General features: G+C 40.1%; 1 protein-coding gene across 4 annotated transcripts in view; it reads left to right on the top strand.

The window, feature by feature from the left end:
- LOC121942335 (phospholipid phosphatase-related protein type 5) overlaps nt 1–18,464 on the top strand; it is a 72,162-nt gene that overhangs the window by 36,256 nt on the left and 17,442 nt on the right. The gene's annotated exons all lie outside the window — the stretch shown is intronic.

Here is an 18,464-nt window from a genome sequence, read left to right as displayed (position 1 = left end):
CATGTGACACACACACACACACACATAGTTCCTCCTCATCCGCACGTGGTGTTTGTGGATTTAAAGAAGGGAGAGCTGTGTAGGTGTGTATCCTCGTGGTCTCACCGCTCTGTTTGTGTGCATGCGTTCTCTATCATAACCATGGCAACGGGCACTATATTTGTCCTCCATAGAGCAGTCAGAGATAGCAGTGTACAGAGAGTCTGTCCTTATTTCAAGACTGCACGGCACTAAAAGAGGAAAAAACCCAGCTTTAAATGGCTTCCCCTATTTGTGCACGAGGAGAGGCACAGTCTTCCTTGTTTTCGTCATCGAGGCTTTAAAAACACATTGAAGCATCTTTATTAATTAAACATCTATGCAGAAATGTAATTTGTAGGTCATGAGTTCTTGGCAACATGCAGCAAATCAAAAATATCTGGGTTTTTTTTTTGCTTTTCTTTGATGCCACTGTTTCATTTTCACTAAATCAGTTGGACACAGTATTTGTCATCAGTCCAGAATATACTGAATACTATTACGGTGGCTATACTGTCTTGTTGGTACAGTGGGATATTATTAATAATGAAACATGGCTTCACATCCTCATCAAAGCTCCGTCTCCAAGACTGTCTGTTTTGTCCCCCTGGGGGCTTGTCTCTTTGATGTCCTAAAGTTAAGTGGCATTACGACATGGCTGCCTCTGAGCTACATATCAGGGCAGCACACGCACAAGAACAAGCATAAACACAAGCAGATGCACGTAATCACACTTATACAGACAGTCCGAGGTCATTTGCTTCTCCTCTGTCACCCCATTTTTGTCTTTACTCGTTTTTAATCCTGTAGCAACGAGCATTGATAATAACAGTGGAAATCATGACATATTTGTGGATGTTTTGTAGGGTTTTGTTCTGACACTTGGGGTCGATTGGAGGTTCCAATCCTGCCTTTTGAAATTTATTTGTAGCAATATCGTTATGTTTATATTTTGAAAAATTGTGCTTAAAGTGAGCCACATTCTAGTGATTTTATCTGACACGGCTGCACACACAGATGCATATTTACATATATGACAGATGCACAGGTGCACGTTGTGTCTGTTTGGAGCCTAACATGCATTGGACTGGATGGGGGTTGCAGGCACCAGGGTATACGAGCTGTGCAGAGTGGGAGCGGAGTGGCGTGATTTTTTGCCTGGAGTGTGAAGCGGCTTTTTTGAAAGTCAGAGCATCTGTGTTCTCTCTCGCTCCAACATACCGCTCCATCCCACGGGCCTCTGTTCAGATACAATAAAAGAACGCAGATATTCATGTCTCTCTTTTCTCTCAATTTTGACTCAGACTTTTAGCCACGAACAGAAAATGGATGAGTTTCTCGACTGACGTGTACCAACTTGCATGTGTGTGTGACAGCTCCATCTGATTTTAAAGTTAAACTCCACACTTTCTTCGTATTATGATAGAGAGGCATCAGGCTCAGAATAACTGCAGTTTCTTACTCATGTTAAAACACTTAAACAGTATTCCACAGATTAAGTGTTAGTACTTCCATTGAGGGAGACAGGCTCTAAAAAACAATGGTCAAAATTATACAGCAGTGGCTATTGTATTGTAGTTATTGTCATGATAGTTTTGTATTTGTTGCTTGTATTTGTATTGATTGCTGTAACAATATGGCACATTGACGTAGGTGGCATAGCTTATTTTGTACATTGCATAATGACACATATTTAATAGTATTTATACTTTTTCTTTCATTTTCGGAGGCAGTTGGATACTTTTTAGCATTTTGGTGTTGTGGTGGACTACTGCACTCCTTCAGTGACTATGATTGATAATATATATATATATATATATATATATATTGTTGCATGTTGTTGTACTGTACTTGTCTTATGTCTTGTTGTTGATCTTGTATTGACCATGGTAGAAAATTAGTTTCCCTTTTGGGGATTGATAAAGTTTATCCTATCCTATCGAGACCACCAATGGTAGATAAAGCATGATGCAGTGTCATATAGGCTATCTACTTGCTAAAAAAAAACATTCCTGTGCACTAGTGCCCCACTGCATGCAGCTGCTGCCTTTTTATTTTTTCGCCCTGCTCTTCAGACAACCAAAAACTGCCACTGGGCTGAGATATGGTGACCTTTATTTTTGTTTTATTTATTTTTAAAGATTACTTTGTAGACTTTTTGGCTTTTATCAGTTTGGAAAGCTGTAGCAGGAAATGGAGAGCAAGGACTTTTATTCCTTAGTGTGGATCAAATCCAAAAAATGCTGGATCCTACACTTCCCATAATTCAACTCAAAAGCTTCTGTTATTGAGACAGAGAGCTTTGAAGTTCCTCCCCCACAGGAGGGGAAAACAATTCAGTAACCCCCCGTTGATTTTTTATTGTATGAAGGTGCCTCCTTGTCATAAACATCTGCTATCAAACAACACAAAAATATCTAAAAACTGTTTTTTTTTAACGATTTTTTGGGGGGAGCTTTTTTTGCATTTATTATAGTTAGGACAGCTCAAACGTGAAAGGGGGAGAGAGAGGGGATGACATGCAGCAAATGGCTGCATGCCGGAGTCAAACCAGTGGCTGCTGCGTTGAGGACAGCAGCCTCTGTAAAAGCTGATTTGTGACAGGATGCATTACCTACATGGTAAATAATCCATAACTTAGTTTTTACAAGCTGTCAAACTAAAAAACTGAGCTTCCAAGTGATAAGACATGAGGCATCAGCAGGAAGATGTGAGAAAACTGTGGGATCCTGACACTCAGTATGCATACCTGCAGGAGTGAGCGGACATTTTGATAATTTGGCCAGACAAACTTTAAGCCTAGAGGTTGAAGCTAACAAAGCTATTCAGTTCAATTCAATTTTATTCATTACATACAAATCACAATGTGCCTCAGAGGGCTTTATACATCATCCCACTGTCCTCGGACCCTCACAGTGACTAAGGAAAAACTCCATCTCAAAAAAACCTCTTTAATGGGAGAGAAATAATGGTCGAAACCTCAGGAAGAGCAACTCCTTTGTCTGGCTGATATCTAATGTTCGGGCATTATGTTAGCGTTTCAGCACTTGGTTGCATAATGTGGTGCCAATAGTTTCCCTTCCCTGTGGGTGTGGTTTTTTAGAGTACGACATGTTGCGCTCTGTCTCTATTAGACCTTCCCTGCCTAGTAAAAAAGTCCACATTCCCAGTTTGTAGTAGTAGATAACTCAGATGACATCAGGGTTATTTTCTCAGACATGACAGAACTCCCTTCAGAGCCGCAGAAGATATTATACAATCGTTTTCACGGGCTGAGTAGTGCTCCCCATGATGAGTAAAATCAGCGGAGTTCCCCCGGAAACATCTTCGCCTCAATTTGCTTTGAGCATAATCCACTCCACTAAGAGGCTGAGGCAGCCGCTGCCCTGCCCACTCTCACCACTTAAGGCAAGTGTGGATTTATGTTGCTGCCCCTGCTTTTAAGCTTAATACATATACATAGTAGAGCACACTGCACTGCGAGCTTTGATTCCAAGCCATTAAAGTCTGTTTAAATGAGAGCCGTTGACCCCCCAGTGACATAAACGTAAATGAATCTGTAATTACTTTAATATTTCAAAATCTACATCATGATACTTTAATGTATAAATTCAGAAAAAAAAATGTTGAAAATAGAGGAAGAAATCTAATTTATTGAAGACTGGCCATTTGCATGCCAAGTGAGGTGAGATGATATCTGATCTGACTGCTTTTTATTGCAGATTTGAACATAGCTTAAATATCATCTCAAATCAAAAATGTGTTTTTCCTCTGTTTATGTCCCCCTAATATATGTGACCTTAACTACTGACTTGTGTCTGTGCAGTTAGTCACCAAAGAGATGTTTTCACATTCCTCCAATGAAGAGGTCTGCTTATTTCCCTTTTCTGGACATTTTCCCTAGCTTTTTTAAGTCTACTCATTTATTGCAATTTGTGGGACATTTCTTGCCAAGCTGCTCATTATACTTTTTCGCCATGTTTACTAAAGAAACCAAACCAATTTGTTGAGGTGTCAAAAGTTTAGATGCTTGTGAAAGGCATCTGAATGTAGCTCAAGAAAAATGATGTCAGGCCAGGTTTCAGAGGGTTAGAGATTAATTTCTGATTGATTCAGATGTTCAAAAGTTGTTTCATTTCTCTCTCAGATTACTTTTTGTATTTATTCTATCATATTTTATCCCTTTCATGCATTGCTTTTATGGTTTTTATTTTTTTGTGTGTGTGGAGTGCTGTTTGACCTTGGAGACACAAACGCTATCTTAGAGTTATTTGATCACCTGTTATAACATGACCAAAGTCATTCATTGACACCTGATTAAGTTCCATTCTCTGATGAAGGTCATGGGATATGGTCAAAAGCTCGAGGACTGTTAAAATAAGTTGACCTTAGAATAAAAAATAAATAAATAAAGTTCCTTCTATATTGTGAGTTGACCAGCTATGATGTTATCGTCAGCATTGATGCCGTATCATCTATAACTGAGAGTCCAGCAAGGTATAAAAAAGATAAGGAGTTAGATGCTCTTACAGCTTTTGACACTGATAGGCCATTGAAAGGTGAACATTTGGGATATATCATACGGATTTCAGCTTTAAACAGCAGCAGGTCAAAAGAGAATCCATCGCGTCTCTTGAGCCCAATCAAAGTCTTGAAACTGATGTTGAAAAGCAGTGGCGATCTCTCGGGGCTTTTACGTCAAACTGAACTAGTGCGATCTGAGCAACACACATCAAAGTCAACCACAGTTTTGGTACTGATGTGGTAACAAGATGAGAATTAGAGCAGAATACTGTGTGTGTGTGAGGCAGAGCGACAAAGAGAGAGAGGAAGTGAGATGGTGAGTGAAACAGAAGCACTTGTGTGGTACTTGGCAAATGTGCTGTAAGTTTCAGTGGATCAGTGAAGGTAAGTGTGTGGGTGGATGACGGCGCACATCTCCTCCACCGCCACTGAAAACGGATTCAGTGTGTGCAGGTGGGAGTCGATGTGTGTGTGTGTGTGTGTGTGTGTGTGTGTGTGTGTGTGTGTGTGTGTGTGTGTGTGTGTGTGTGTGTGTGTGAGAGACTAGTGGTGGGATCTGAGTACGAGTCAGAGAGGCTAGAGGCGATCTCTATGACTCTCCACAACTGTAGCTGATTCTGATCACACACACGCACACACACATACAATGCTTAGTCTATGTACAATAGATGCAGCAGACGCAGCACAGGTGACATTTCAAAACTCATGCTAATTATGGTGCTGAGCTAGCTAAAAGAGCAGGGTAAAGTGCTATTTGAACTGTTTGCTAATTATTAGTGTGTATGTGTTTGTGTGTGAGGGTGTGTATTATATAATGGAGACTGTATGTGTGTGCTGTTTGCACACTGCAAACCCACCCGTCAGTCGATACAGTTAAGCCGTGACCAATCACAGGATCAAATGGTAATTGTAGGCTTAAGATGCATGTGGCACAATGTGAGCCTTTACAGAGAGGGAGACTCACACAGCACCACACAAACACACACACACACACACACACTCTTGTAAGCTTAAGCAAGAGGATATGAGGCGGTGAATGAATGAAGTTTTGAATGTAGAGGCTTCTTTCTCCACCTTTCTTATATGGGTCAGGAGCATAATGCTAAATACTTTTGCCCCGGAGAGCCCCGTTCTAATGCTGCTAAATATAAGCCTTTCAAACAGTACGAGAAGGCAAAGCGAGGGCGCTCTCTGAGAGGAGTGATGTCCAAAATGCAGCGCACAATGGGAGGAAGAGGGAGACCGAGGAACACAAGGAAATAAAGGTTACCAGAGAGAAAACAAAACCAAAATGAAGACAGCTAAAGGAGGAAGAGTTAAGGAGAGGAAAGAGGGAACAAGAGTCCGTCTGATGCCATTCGGTGGCAACTCGATGCGCCAAGTTTGTGTTCTGCTGTCTGTTAAACCTTGGGAAGAGTCTTCATGCATAATGCAGCACCATGTGACAAAAAGATGGGGATTGGGGCAAACCACTGAGGCAGAGCATATCATCCCGTCATGCCAGAGTTTATTAAGTGGGAGCTCTTGATACACGGAAAAACTGCATTGTGCTGTTGTTGCCGTCATATCTTTAAAACCAGATGCTGGATGTGGTCAAAGCCGCATTGTGCGTGGACATTTTTATATGCCGTCTAACATCAGTGGGAGGAGATGAAGAGGGACAATAGTGAGAGTTGCAGAGAAAGACTGGCAGGAGAAAAGCCAATGCAGATATAAATAAATGCATTATGGTGAGAAAGGCGAGTCTCTTTCCTTTTAGAGAACAAAGGTCAGAGTGAGCAGGGCTCTTTTTTTAGAATGGTAAATGCACTTGCACTTTTCTAGCGCCTTCTAGTCTCCCGACCACTCAAAGCACTTTCACACTACATGTCACATTCACCCATTCATACTCAGGTGGCCAAGGCTACAGAACACCAGCTACTTCGCTCGAACACACTTACGTAGCCATTGGTAGCAATTTGGGGTTCAGTATTTTGCCCAAGGACACTTCAATGTACAGACTGAAGCCAGGGAGCGTACTGCAGCTCTTCTGATTAATAGGCAATTTGCTCTACCTCCTGAGCCTGAACCTTTTCCCCCCACAAAGATAATTGGACACACATTTGACATGAAGTTTTTTTGAGATATTGCTCAAACTACCATAATGAAGCTAGCCAGCAGAAAATAGTTCTTCAATTCAGTGTTGGGGTCATTACACAAAAAAGCAATCAACAACACATTAATTGTCACTTAAGGGTAATGAATTACTTTACTCAATCTCTGTATAGGGAAAATTATTGCAGTTCTTGTTTCATTACTTTTGCATTACTCTACAAGATAACCTGAGATACAATGCCACGTAGCTACCTGCAGGTTGTTAAAGCTAACATATGCCAACATGTTTGCATGTAACAAGGTTCAGGAGAATCAACACAGCACTGCAGCAGGCTATACCTACCTCATAATGAAACTACATCAATATGTTAAACAATATGAAAGAGGCTGGCTTTCCTGACATTTCAGGCACAAATGTTCATTTCCTTGACATAATAAATCAGTTGGCCTAAATAAAAGTATATGACACTAGCCTTCCCAGCTCCTTTAGGTGATGACAGACTCACAAGGGGGCAACAAATCATTTAAATGGCATATGAACTACATTTAATGCGACATAAACAAACTCACTCAAGTCGCTCACTCACCAAACCATGGCCTAATTAAGGATTAGTCCAGTTTATTTGTCATGTTTATCAATAACGACTTGCCCTTCGGGGACGAATAAAGTGTTTTGAATTGAATTGAGTTAAAGCAGTGGTTATACCTCATTCGAAGGAGATTGTCAGTTGTCAGACAACCTGATCCTCCACACAAAAGTCAGCACAGACCGCCCAGGCTGACGAGCCTCTCCGTGGACACATTGGCATGGCTGTTGTTGTTTTTTGTGCCCAAAATGCAGATTATTTGAAGAATTTATTTATGCAACGCAAGTAACAACAATAACAAAGATACGTGTGCTATTAGTGACCATAATGTGATTATTGGATTTAGAATAGTAATGTCTTACATTACTGCATTACAGACAAAAGTTATGCGATTACGGCAATACGCTCCCAAAACAGTCTATCAGAGACATTAACAGCAAACCTCACTTTCTTTTCCTATGAAGAGTGAGGCTGCTGTAGACCACATGTCAACAATCATTCTGGTAGAAATCCACTGAAAAAGAAAAGGTAGACATATCAGGTTCTTTACTAACAGCGGCTGAAATAGAAAACGGCAAAAAGGCCACAAGATGTTTCAAGGGACTTAATTTCAGTGTGTTGCTTTGTCAGTAACATCACTGTTGCTTTTACTTACTTACCTGTAAAACTCACATTTTAATACTTCCTCTTGAAGTATTGCTGAAAGGCATTCTTGGAAAAAGAAATCTTCACAAAACGACATGTGAAATCACAAATTATTGACCCACTCAGCTGAAGGAGAAATACCACTTTACACCACATTTACTCTGAAAAATTCCTTTGTGCATCGTCACAAAATCGACAGTGCTGGAGGGTTTTAGTGGCTACCATCAGCTGTGGTTAGCTCCATTTTTGTCAAAATAATGATAATAATAGAGCAGAGCTATAGAGAATTAAATTGTGTGACACAGCTGATATGATAGCTTCCTCCATTACGGACTCTCTAGTTCTCTCGGTTTCCTCTGAGATCAACTTGTTGCTGGAGGTCAAAGGTGTGAATTCACATGTCAAGTCTCCTTCCTTCTTCCCCTCTGCTTAATCTGGCCATTTCATTGAAGTCAATTTATTTCAATCCAAATTGAGCTATTATAAATTCAGTGTCACCGCCTCTCTAACCACAAGACTCCTCTTCCAGCTGTGGTAACATGCAAATTCGCAAAATCCAATCTTCTTGATTGGATCTCAGAAATAAGATGGAAATGTCAAATGAAACTGCAGCCAGCCACACTGCAGTTCCTCTCTCCCTCTCTGTGTGTCATAAACACTCAGATGTGGAAATTGTTTTCCTGCTACTCCCCGCCGGGGTGTTTGAGGGTGACACATATGATTGGTGGTGGGAGTTTGTAGGTGCGCCGTGCTACAGTACAGTTCCCCTGAATTAAGATGGCTTCCATCATGCTCCCTGACTGCTCCATTGTTATGCTAATGCTCAACAAACTATGTTGTTCACAAAATCCAGGTCTTTCCTGTTCTCATTTTCGCCTTTCTCTATTCTATATTTACCTTCTTTTGTTATTGTAATCAGAGTTGTCATCTTTGACGAGCAACCCAAAAGAAATGTGCGCACGCGCATGCCAACATGCACAGACGTACAATCGCACAATGCCATGTACGCAGCGTGAAGAAAGACCGAAGGAAGCGTCGGCATAGATGTTGAAAACAGGAAATCTCAAGCGGCACTCCTGCAATCATCCTTTTTCCTCTGACATTTTCAAGTTGATTGCAATTGTCATCGGCCTTGTATGTTATTGCACAAGCTGAGAAAGTGTACACACGCACACAGACAAATTTCTTACACACACAAATGTCCAATGCCCATATGCAAATTGGCCCTTGGTTTGTGTATTGTTAAGCCTTAGGACGATCCTTCATGATGTAAACAGACTGCAGCGTGCACAGATGAGCTGTGATGCCGCCACGTCAATATGTGAAAATGAGTGTTGGCGTTTTTGCCATCAGAATTTAAAGATAAAAGGTACTTCCTCTGCTGAAATATTTGAAACAGGACAGGCCATAACTGCTTTTGATCGACTTGTTGATCTCTGAAAAATGCATCAACGGCGTTCCTGTCACCGTTAAAAGCTCAAAGAGGGGGACTCAAGTGCAGAACACGAGGCAGGCAGGATGATTGAACAAAAGGCGAGCTTTTATGTCAAAGCTGGTGAGAACAAAAACAGGCAGGCAACAAAAACTGAAGAAACAGGCTAAAACAAAATCTGAGTACAAGGAAAAAAACACAAAAACTAAACAAGGAACAAGCCGGGATGGCGCGAGGGACAACGGCAGCAAATGCAGATGATCTGACAGCTGGCAAAAAGAAAGCATGCAAAGTAAATACACAAGGGACTAATCAACTAATGAAATACAGGTATGAAGGAAAACAGGTGGGAAAAGACAAAAGGGCAAAGAAACAAAATAATACAGAAAACAGACTACAACAATCCTAAGGACATGACAACTCGTCTTCACAGAGTCCCTCTCTTCCTGTGTCCCCCATGGGACCTTATTTCAAAAGAAATATGTACTGCAGTCAACACTGAGAGTCAAATAATTTAGATCCTTTTTAAATGGTGCCATGAAATACATGTATGATGTCTGTCAATTTAAAAGATAATTTTGCGAATCAAGAAACTCAGAGTTCATCATATTACCATTTGGTTTTGTTTGAACTTCTCTATGAACTACATCGCTTGTCTTTCGCAATCATTACCAGCTAGTGAAGTAACTTAGCTGTGTTTCGTGCACAAATATAATTACATCCTATGATGTGTTTAATGTGGTCCATATACTCTAATGCGATCTTTTCAGACTTTCTTCATTTTCAGGCTGATATTATGGATTCCAAGCTAGTCTTGGTTTAACACTGTGTCTGAGGCACATGATACTGATACTATACTGATACTCACCACCTGGAGAGGTTGACAAGAGATTTACGTTTAAGTAAGTCCAATTAGATGGTTGCAACAACCTGCGTCCCTAACCGTAGCTGATATAGCATTAACTAGCACCTCTGTACCAGCTATGGAAGGTGCACTGGTATAAATGCTAAATGAAGATTTTTTTATTATTTTTTAACTATCTTTTTAACCTTTATTCATTGCTGAGTCAATTTGAAATCCTAGATATATCCTTAAAATGCATATAGTGTATTATTCTATCGGCGCTCTTTCATTTTTCAGTAAAATTCAATAATAGATATTTAGAGAGTGCAGTTAGTGACAGTGTGGGCTCCATGCTAGCTCTGACAGCTTGACAGAGTAGCAACAGCTAACAACAAAGGGGTGGGACTGGTTGAATTAAAATCAAAGTAAAAGTACAGTCGGGAAGTTTGATAAGGTACTCAAAACAAGACAAAAGGGACAAGTAGCAGAGAGAAAGTGGCTCGTACAGATGCAGATGATGGGAATGAGGTGCAGGTGTGAACTGTGGACAAGGGAAGATCAGATGACTGGGGAACAGCGGGAAGAGCTAAGAACAAGGGTGAGGGAATGGCAGGGTCTGAAACTGAGGTTAGTGACAGGAAACAGGCAAAACCATCAATTGTATATAAAGACGGACAACATGACAGTTCTCCCAAGGCGTAGCTTTTCAATCTTGCTTGCCCCCTGATGACTGACTGCAGTATAGGTTATAAAGCTTGCCCCTCCATGTTAGTGAATCAGCTAAACTAAAAACTTAAAGAACACGCCAAATAAATTTTTCCCAAAGACGGTTTCTGTCATTGAAGGTACTTCTCATCTCTCTGATGTTTGTTCAAATGAGTGTTTTTATTAGTTCGGTTTTAATAAGTTATTGAATTATGCAAAAAGGGGATTTTCCGCCATGATTGACAGCTGCAACAGCCAATCCATGTGCTCCTATTCAATGGAGCAGTTCGCAGTTGGTTGGACGGGTGTTTTGGCGGGAACTCCCCCACCGCAGACATTGTTATTGGGCAGACTCCGGCTCTCAGTGACATCAGGAGTGCAAGATGGCAGCGCCCGCATCTCAGATATTTTAGCCTCACTTAAGTGTATGGGACCTAAGTGGGGATGCATCGTCCATCTTTATATACAGTCTGTGAGCAAAACTAATGGAACTAACTATAAACTAACTATGTCAGGTTTTAAGTTGTTCTTGTTGACTATGACAGAAGTTTCTTAAATGAGAACTTTGAAAATGTGACTCATGATTGCTGGCAGCAATGTACTAATATTATAAGCTAATTTAATACCCGTCCTAACTAAAATGCCATATTTGGTATAATCTGTTCTGCCATTGACCATCACCATCTGTGTGCCTGTCCATCCTTGCACTGTTCATGTCTTCATGAGTGTGTTTATATGTGCAAAGGAGAGACAGAGACAGAGAGAGGGGCAGAAAGACAGATCAGCGCGTCAGCAGTCGTGCTTATGAGACGTAGCAGTGAAAAAAGGGCAAGGATAATAAGGGATAATCACGGCTTGATCCTGTCACTGCCAATCACACTGGATAGAGGATTGAGAGATGAAGACAGCAGGCCATGTAGCCCCATGTTGATACGCCTGACCAGCCATCCGCTCCCACTGAGATAGCCTGTAAGAAATGCTCAAGCCCAGAGATGAGAACCCTAATCCAGCAATACACTCACACTCACACTGTGGTAGATTAGCTGCAAGGTCTCTTCCCACACTGATCTAGGATCCCTCTGTTTCTTCTGACAAAGAGGCAGATCGAAAGGAACTTTATAGTAGGAAGAGAAGAATATGAGGAGGCGGAGAGAGAGACGGAGTAAGGATAGAGAGGGAGAGAGTCAAGTAAAAAGAGGAAAATGCAAAGAGACATGAAAAAATAGAGAAAAAGCAGGGAGAGGAGAGGACTAACGGGGTCATGCTACAAACCTTAATAAGTACAAAGAGAGTGCACAAGCAGGAAAGAAAGGACATTTTATATTGGAATCAAGAAAGAAAAAACATTGAGAAATGAACAGTGAAAAAAGGGAAATGTTTCTGTAGCCTAGTTTCTCCTCTACAAAGACCTGGAAAAGCTGCTGGGCCATGAACTAAACACAGAATAAAAGCAGGGTGAGACAGAGAAAAGGATATGGATGGAGAGAGTGTGGGTGATGATGAAGCTGAAGCAGCTAAATTGTCATGGTTACCATCGGCGGTGTGTGAGAAGGCTGCCTGCGTACGTGTGTGTGTGTGTTTAAAGTAGAGCACTGGGCTCGCAATGTCAACAAATATCATGTGATATTTGCAGAAGCTTTATGTAGACATGGTGTAATCCTAATGAAGGTTTATGCATTTTTCTTTTCACAATGAATAGAGCTGCTTTCAGTCAGCATTTTTGTCATTTTTAGAAGGTGCATAAGACATGACACACATGAAAACACATAAGAATTTAACACTGCGTCAGATGTGATTCACCTTGCAGCAGTTCATGGTGTAAATGCATGGCTAAATTGAGTTTTCTCACAATATCCCCAAGCCGTTGATTTTAATAGATTCCAAACACATATGTGTTGGAGATATCTGTAGAGATGTCTGCCTTTTCTCCAGTATAATGGAACTACATGGCACTGGCTTGTGGTGCTCAAAGCATTTTATTTTATTTTATTTTATTGGTGTTTTATTTGATTTTACAGAAATAGACAGATGACATTCATTTCGGTTCATTATACAAGCATGCCCAATTTTTTTACCCCACTCCACAGACATTGTTGTGAGCAATTTCATGTAGGAACTATTTTCTCTCTACCAAACTACACCCGCCAACCCTATCACTATGCAGAAGTAAATGAGGGAGCTGGCAACGGTTTACATTTCGTACTGTCACGAGCCTCTTGTCCATGAGTAGATGCATGCTTCCTTCTACAGGGTGTTACTGTTGTAGTTGTAGTTTCAGAACAAAATAGTTCCTACAAGGAATGTACCGATCCAATCTCAAAGTATCGGGGCCAATTGAGGCACCCGCCAGATAGAAATGTCAGCAAAACGCAGTTTTTATTATGTTATTTTATCAAAGTTAGGAGCACGTATTTTAGTTCGGTACGAGTCTCTCTTGCACTTTACTGTCGTCTCTGGCTCATGGTGTTTTTCTGCCAGTGGAGGAGAGACAGATAGTGGTCTGTAATACTCATCACGCCACTGTAAGTGCAACAAAAGCCCCAAAATAAGGCAAATAAGAGGAGGCAAATATATATATATTATAGATCATGTACAGATGACGTAAGGAAACACTCAATGGAATACAGTTTATTCCAGTAACAAAAGGCTGCACTAAAGCAACAAACGCTGTAGGATAGAAATTCACTGAAGACAGCCACAAGACCTTAAAAGACTGAAGGGAGGGTGTTGTTTTATACTTTGTTAACTTAAAACATTTAAATAAATAAACATAAAGGAACAGCTGGTATGCAGGGATTTTTCTTCTTAAGGCATTGTAGTGCTTCTCAATTGTCAAGCATGTACATTTGATTGATTTTAGTAACTTGAATGCACTTAAAGTAAGCACTGTGCAGCTGTATTAGCTTGAGAAATAGAAGTATCGGATCAGGATTTGGTAGTCCCTAGTTTCTACATGACACTGAAAATGTATTTTTTGGCGCTTTGAGTACCACAAACCAAGTGACATCTAGTTCTATTATATTCAAAGAAAGCAGACATCTCCACAACCGATATCTCCAACACTCAGCAACTCACACCAAAACTATCTAGACTGCTTAGTAGCACAACAGGTAGGAGGAAAAAGATGTATTTTTGATTTATGAGTGAAGTGTCCCCTTAAGTCAAAGCTGCTTTTCATATGCAACATCAAAACGGTTTTTAATGGTGCGTCACTTGTTCCTATTTCCATTGCGGTTAGTATTACTCACAGCACACGGTGTGTTTTATCTTCATGTTTGTCTGTTTCACCCGTATACATCCCAGTGCTAGGTAAACTTGAATATGTCCTTGTGTTTGATTTGATGTCTTTTTAAGAAGCCACTTGTGTTTTTCTTTGTGGAGGAGCTATACATTTAAAGTGATGCTTGAATGAACATCCAGGATACATCTATAGTAAAAAAGAAAAATTCCACCCTTTTACAGTTTCTGTCCATACAGTCGAGCTTATTGTCTCACTGCGCATTCTTGGAAAATGAGGTTTTCAACCGACTGTAGTTCTCCTGATGTGCCCTTGTATGTTACTATCACCTTTTCATCTTTTTCCTTTTTTACTGTTTTCTCCTTTTGATCCTTGATGTCATCTTTTGTCAAGCAAGACTGCACACTTCATCATCTACACACACACACATACACACACACACACACACACATACACACACTTGTTTGGAGTGAAACAGCAAAAAGAGCATACAATCAACTGTCACCGTGTTACAATCGGTAGAAAATCAAAGAAAGCCAATTAAGTTGCGCTCAGACTCTGGAGTTTTTCCCATCACTCTCCCAGAAACGCGTTCATGCTCGTTTCTTCTTCTTCTGTGCCACCCCTCATCCTTTCAACTTATCTATACGGTTGTCAGAGTTGGAGAAACTCCAGAGTTGCTGGCGTCTTGGCAAAAAAAACCTCTCACTAACTGCTTATGCACACACAAGTTTGTGCATAAGCATGTGCGTCGACTTTCTCAACAAATGAGTGATCTCGGCTCTCTGAGGCAGTTTGTGTCACTTGTTCTGTGCCCTTTTTCTTATTCTACTTTTTTTTTGTCATTTTCATCAACTCCTCCATTTTCTCTCCCACCTCATTTTCTGTTCTCCATCATCTCTTTGTCTCCTCTCTCTCTCCTCAGGTGTATACACACAAACACCTGCCTGTATCTTAATCACACCATCTCCTCTGACTAGCCGAGATCTTTCTTCATCCCTCTGACTATTCGAGGGTAAAATAAATGCGGCCCGGAAAACATAGATTGCCTCTAGAACACAGTCAACATCTGCTCAAAACTAATTGGCTGCCAAGTGATTTTCACCTTGGTTCCAGTTGATTTCCAGCAGAGTATAAAACTTTACCTTCCACTCAAACTTGAGGCATGCCTCTCATACCTGCCTCGGATGTTGGGAAAACATATTTCTCTGGCTGCTGCGATACTATCACAGCACTTTGTCTTCTCATTTTTGGAAATTGGATGCATTTTTATTTCCCTAAGTATCCTCATGTCAGCCAGAAACATTTAACTTTTCAGTGATTTAATTCACAATCTGGTGACTAATGTTTTTTTTTGTTTGTTTTTATCAGGGAATTTAAAGACAACTGGGATCACAACCCATTTTAAGTAACTATTTTCTAAAAAGCTCTTGTTTGAAAGGAGAGACAGCTGCATTATTGTTAGTTATATGTTGATTTAATTCCAGTATCCCGTGGTATAACTGACATTTAATTAACTAAGGGGAGAGAAGCACCAGAGGGATGAAAGTCAGCTACAGAAAACTACAGATTTACATTTATTTAGATGGAAACAAGTGGCTTCAATGATGGTTTTTTGCAGCACGTCCATATACCTAAACAACAGAAGGGGTAGTCTGCCAATTGGGTCTCCCAGAACAACGTATATGGAGAGTGCCAGTGCAGGTGCATATACTCACGTTTTGGCAAGGTTGCAATTTTACTACTTTACTAAGATGAAGATAGCAAAACTACACGGTTAGGTTTCCAAAAACCTTGGGGTAAACATGAGTATGTTTGTATGTAACTTAGTTCACATACATAACTCAAGAGAAGTATGTTACATATGTGATACAAGTTAAGTGCATTATGTGTGTTAACTAACTGTAGCTAAAATAAGGTAATGTTGACTCTTAGTTTAACATGGGACACAAACAGCAATGTCCTTGGTGAATGTCCTGTATTTGTTTGACCTGGCCATCTGCCCCAATCTCCTCCTCATGCGGGCTTTGTGTCGTGTCATCTGGATTCCTCTTTTGCTCCCACCTAAATTAATGCAGCCGCTAGAGGTGGCTACCAATTAATGGAAATACAGGTTGTATCAAGCAGTGTGTTTTTGAGTTGTCCATATGTCCTACTCTCGGGAATGGGATGTCTCAAAAATATCCTAAGGAAATTTCTTAAAATTTATTACAAACATTCATTTGGATTCAACAAGAACGTGATTAGAATTTGGTTGGTGAGGGGTCAAGGTCACTGTGACCTTGTTCCTGTCTCATTCTCATGAATGCAGTATCTCAAGAACGCCTTGAGGGATTTTTTTTCGAATTTGGCACAAATGTCTACTTGTACTCAAGAATGAACTGATTCGAATTTAGCAATCAAAGCATCTGTATGAATCTTCTGTGCTGCCCGGTTAGAAATTGTGAGTGAAGCATCCATGTTTAAAGTAAGTCGCTTCTTTTCTAGCAACATCCATATCTGAAGCATTTTCTACTTTCATGGCTTCATATGTGTCTGGACAAACACTGCAACTACAAATTGCCTGGTTTGTTAAGGTATGCAACCATGAGGTGGTTATTTTGGGTTTTTGTTGTGACAAAAGTTAGACAATACAATGTTTTAAAAGTAATATCCGCAGTCTGAATGATGTGGTTTAATGAAATACAAAGGAATGGCAGCAAACAACTCAGCATGGGCAGGCGAGTATATTCCAGCAGTGCGGGCTACATGCTGGCACACAGACAGTCCCCATCTGCACTACTCTGAACCGCAAAAATACTCTCAAATTACCATCCTCCCCTCCATTAGAGGCTGCCTATTACTCTAGAAGCAGAGGAAATCTGTTGTGTTTTGTGTTTCAGGGTCACTGAATATCGGCCCATCTCATCTCCTTCCTCAAAATTGTGACTTGTTTTCCAATCTCTCCCCAATTTTTTTTACGGATTCTTGTGTCTCTGAATAATTCTTCAGTGTCTCACACATGCTCACAACCTCAAACCTTGTTTTTCTTGTTAACTTTTTATTATTGCATATGACCATTTTTTTGTATGCTATAGATCTGTCTTTGCTCGTTGCCAAATTTGATGCATTGAATTTCAATTTAGAAAACACTGACAGAAAGATAATGACATTTATGGACTGCAGGTGCTGTCTTGTAAATGTGAAATGGCAGTTATTGTTGCTCATGTCCCCTGCAGTTTGAGAAAAGGTCTGATGAAATGAAACTGTAGTCTTAACAAAAGCAGGCACCCAGCGAGCCACACTGCTTGGTATCTTTTTTCATTTTTATTTTTCATTCATTTATCCTTATTAGGTCCTGGCCACAATTACTTCATAATTTTTACATTAATAATTTTGACCTAGCAAGGCGGCATCTTAATGTGATGTTTGACTTTCGATACAGTTTTCACTCTGTGATAGAAAATAGTTACTTTTTTATTAAATATATACCATTACAGCACATTTTATGATTTTCAGTATAGTTTTCACTCTGTGATTACTCTGTCTTAATGCCATAAATTGTCCCAAAACAACAAAACAATTTAAACTGTATCTTTTATATGTATGTGTGTGTGTGTGTGTGTGTATATATATGTATATATACATATATATATATATATATATATATAGAGAGAGAGAGAGAGAGAGAGAGAGAGAGATGCTATGTTGGTATAAGCCCCCCTGCTACAATATCAGCCAACATAATGGTATTAATGTTGTATTTGATGCCTCAAAATTAACATAACCAAAACTGACATTGATGTATTTTTAAAAAAAAACAAAACAGTGTAGATGGCACATTGCACTGCATTACACCTGCATTAATGCATTTCTTTGGCCACCAAAACTGTTATGGTGAGGGGGAGGGTTCACAGGAAAAGTGCTTTATATCAGTCTAGATTGTTTTGGTGTGATAACGGCAGTAGTATGCCTTCTCTCCAATGTAACACAACTAGATAGCACTCAGCTTGTGGCACTCAAAGTGCCAAAAACAATATATACATATATTTGAAAAACTCAACAGAAACGTCTCTTTCCAAAAATCATGACCCAGTTAGTCATGACAATCCACAGACATTGTTGTGAGCAGTTTCATGTAGGAACTATTTTCTTTCTACTGAATTACACTGTATTGTACAACTGTATCACTGCACAGAAGTGTGCGTCTCCTGAGCTCACTTAGCACTGTTGAGCTAGCTAACGATACAGATCAGCCGAAAAAGACTCCGTTTATGTTTATATCTTGCTGTCACAGTCTGCTGTGTCCTGATTTCTTCTGACTTTAGAGCAAACTTGTTTAAGTGTATGACTCATGTTGCCTTTATTTGTAGGTCTGTCTTTGTTTTCACTTAGTCA

Source organism: Plectropomus leopardus, chromosome 3 (genome assembly GCF_026936395.1).
Source record: "Plectropomus leopardus strain MGB_pleo_1.0 chromosome 3, ASM2693639v1, whole genome shotgun sequence".
Lineage (NCBI taxonomy): Eukaryota > Metazoa > Chordata > Actinopteri > Perciformes > Serranidae > Plectropomus > Plectropomus leopardus.
Note: the sequence above shows the minus strand (reverse complement) of the source record. Positions and strands in the feature narration are given on the sequence as shown.